The sequence below is a fragment of the Prinia subflava genome, chromosome Z, assembly GCF_021018805.1.
Source record: "Prinia subflava isolate CZ2003 ecotype Zambia chromosome Z, Cam_Psub_1.2, whole genome shotgun sequence".
In the NCBI taxonomy this organism is placed as follows: domain Eukaryota; kingdom Metazoa; phylum Chordata; class Aves; order Passeriformes; family Cisticolidae; genus Prinia; species Prinia subflava.
In genome coordinates this window covers 68,380,355-68,384,103 of record NC_086283.1, presented here as the reverse complement: position 1 = coordinate 68,384,103, position 3,749 = coordinate 68,380,355, and the positions used below count along the sequence as shown (strand labels likewise).

Below are 3,749 nucleotides of genomic sequence, written 5' to 3'. Positions count from 1 at the left end.
GAATGAAGGAAAGCCAAAATATTCCCAACGTAAATGTAAAAAGCTCAGATGTCATTACATTGGTTTGATTTAACAATTTCCATATTGGTTTTTTTCTCATGCTTTTATCCATGATGTATGTCAGATGTCACAATTTTGTCTAAGCAAATTATCTTTTCACTTTTAGAGACTGGTGGCTTTTGTTTATATATTGATTGTCTCAATGTTAGAACTGTAGACTGATAAAAATGTTAAAAAAAAAAAAAAAAGGAAAAAACTGAAAAAAAGAGAAAATAAATTAAAATAAAAGAAACAGAATTACAACTACCAAGAAGCAAAACCTTAACAGTCTGAGGTCATGCTTTATTATAAGGTAAAACTACAAAATAAAATTGTGGAGAATATGGGGATTAAAACAGAATAATTCAGTTTTGTACCAAAACTGAAGTGCTGAGTGGCTCATAAGGGCTCAGTTGATTATATTGAATATTTTAAACACATTTATGGGGATGATTTTAAATATGTAGAGAATAAAGTATCCAGTTCTGTAAAGGGCTAGACAGAATCAGCTACAAATTTAACACCAGGTTCAGAGAATTTATGAATTCTGCAAAGAGCTCAAGCAGAAAAGGAGCTTACAGTAAAATTCAAATGCATTTAAAAGGAGTTTAAAAGCTAAGACATCCATACTGCATGATGTTCATTTATTATATTCTAAAAACTACACTGCACAAAGCTTTGCAGGGAATTACTTCAGGAGTATTTGTGTTTGACCATTAAAAAAGTAAAAAACATTTGTGGGGGAAAAAAAGATTTTTTATCATTGTTCTAACAAATAACAGATTATCTCATAAAGAAGCTTCATCCCTATGAATTTTCAGCTCTGTTTCTGAGTGCAGAGGTATGTGGAGCGAGTAATTCTGCCACCTGCCTGACTCTATCCTCAAAACTTTGAGAAACTCTTAGCTACTTTATAAATGTATTTGTTTGTTTTGAGGTTCATGGAAGCATGGGAAGCTGGGTAGGAAGACTTGTAACTTAAAGGTGACTATTTGAACATTGTTTTGTTCCTAGTAAGGTTAATGAAACAGAAGAAACCAAAATATAATCCTAAACCTTTCAGACACTCATGTCTGGAAGTTCACATTTTCCCTTATTTAAGTGACTTAATGTAAAGTAACATTGTGGTGGGGCACCAACTTTTAGTTAATTATTTGAACAGTATCTACTGATCATTTCTGCAAGCAAACAGTTCAAAAAAGAACAAGAGATCAGAAATTTTATAAATGGAGTGAGTGGGAAAATGTCATGCTCTGAAAAGCAAATATGAGCTAAGTTAGATCAGTGAGTTGTGCTGTTGCATTATCTAAACATGCTCTCATGGTCAGGATGAGGTTCGTGGCAGTGAGGAACACTCCACTGTAATTGAATCACGTAGTGCAAATAGTACCTAAGTATGTGCTTACAGATACTGCAAGTTCCCTGCTGACTACAGGTAGGCTTACTTGTATGTTTTCATTTAAACATGTCTAAATATTCTGCTGAATGGGTGTGAAGTAAAGGTCAATTGTTTCAAGATTGTACTGGATTTTTTTAAAAATGCACTAGAATAGTTTGTCTGCAGAACTTATTTTATTTTCCTTCCAAATAATTCTCTCTAGTGTGAATCACTATGTTGTTCCATATGCCTAAACACAATTTCAATTATTGTATTATTTTGTACACTGCATTTTCACAACAGATTTGGCAGCATACAAAAGCAATACAGTGGAAACCTATGATTTCATAATGGTGTTTTCTTGAGTACCTCGTTTGGCATTCTGTTACAGTATGGCAAATGTAAAACCAACATTAGCTTGTGAACAAGCTAAAATACATTCTAGGTTTGGACTAAGCAGAATTCAGTTCCTGTCTGGACTTCCCAAATGCTGAATGAGTTTCAGTTCATGTATCAGCAGAACAACTGTACATTTAGGTCTATTATGCATACAATATGTGTTTGCACACAGTAATCTGAAGCAGTAGGTGTAATACAATTATCTTTACATGTAGTGATTATGTGCCTGCCATTTCAGAATTTCTGAAGCACTTGGCATCTCTGTTTTGTAGTTTGGTAAAAAATTACAAGCTTTTGGGTTTTGACTTCTTTTTGTCCAACCCTGAACATGTTGGAAATCATATTTAAAAATTGTGCCTAGTTCTGATTCTTTTTCAGTGTGGAATTAAATTTTATATGTTCATAGAGTTATACCTTTCAGAAAGACTTTAGGTCCTTTGTAAACCTACATATAGTCCCTAAAGATGATAGTTTTAAATATAATTTGATTTTCCTCCCATGAAAGAAACCTGAATTGAGAATACTACAATAATTACAATGCATTACATACTAGAAACTTACAAGAAATTATCTGTATACCTTTTACTTTTAGTACCATCATCTCTGCTTTGAATTCATATTTATTTTTTGTATGGTGCCATTGTGTTATGTGATGCTGTCTTATAGCTGAAAAAAATGGTGTGATTTCAAACAAATAACTAAGAGAATGTCCAAACTTAAGTCTTCATTGCTTTTAAAAGTAGTTAAGTTGCTCTGATTTTTAGAAATTACAATTAGAATGCTATTCTGTTCCATGCAAGTCCTTTCTGTGGATAAGATTCCAGAAAATATAATATTCTGGGACTGCACGAATTTTTTTTTTCTTCCTAGATTTTGAAAGTTTCAACACCTTCAAGTCAATCTGAAAAAGTCCATAAATCCACCCGATAGATGTAGACTATACTGAAAGGGTCCAGTGTTGTAATAAAAAATAATAATGACACTGTAATTAGAAAGATCAATGGTTTGCTTGCATTTTTTAAACTTCATAAAATTGCCTCTTTTTTACTGTAAAGGACAAATTAAGTCATGCATGTAGCTGTATTCTTGTGATATCAAATGTAAAGATTACATTGTGTTTAAATGAAAATAACAGGCAAACATTTAAAAAGAAGATGAAGAAATGTAAATATATTTGATTAATAAAACATTTCTATTACTATACCTTAAGCCTTTATCTTATGTTAATATTGCTTATGGAATTTTGTCTGTATTCTGCAGAAAATCAAATATGCTTGAATGATTGTGCATTGAAGGTATCTTCAAATAATCAGCATGCCTTGTTGTAGTTGTCATTATCAGCTTCCAAAAGGCGTTTGCAGCCATTTGTGATGTAAATCACAGATTATGCTTGCTACCAGGCTTTTCTTTTCTGCCCACTCCAGTGCTTGGTTTTTTTGTGGTTGATGGCTTGAGTCATTTTCGGTTACCCGAATCCTAATTAAAAGGACCACCATCTAGTGGACTACGACAGAATTTCAAACTTCCAGTTGATGTGGACTCTGAACTCATTCTTTAGAAGTCACTCTAAAGCCATAGCTGAAAGCAGTAACCATGCTCCATTGCAAAGGACCCTCAGTGCCTTTTTCAGCATTATTTCACTGCCATTGTGTGTGTCAAAGAGCAGTGATTAGTTTACTGGGTTACACCTTGTTCCACTTGAAAAAATATGACTTGGATTTGCGAAAAATATGTCAGTATCTGTCATTTTTCATGTTACATGACCTTTTACATAAGCACAAGAACCACCACGGTAGAGTAATTGTGCAAAACTACTGTATTTGAGAAAATACTCAGGTAAAACGGCCAGCAGACTGCCTGCTGATTTGCAAGTAGCAGGGATAGTCAATCATTCAAGGCAAGTTTCTATACATCTGAGGAAAGTTCTTTCTAA

General features: G+C 33.2%; 1 protein-coding gene across 2 annotated transcripts in view; it reads left to right on the top strand.

The window, feature by feature from the left end:
- PRDM6 (PR/SET domain 6) overlaps nt 1-2,958 on the top strand; it is a 79,470-nt gene extending 76,512 nt beyond the window's left edge. For both annotated transcript variants that reach the window (XM_063423301.1, XM_063423302.1), the window contains exon 8: nt 1-2,958. This exon is cut by the window's left edge and continues 1,230 nt beyond it. The gene's annotated coding sequence lies outside the window, so the exon portion shown is untranslated.
- Nucleotides 2,959-3,749: the final 791 nt, after the last annotated feature.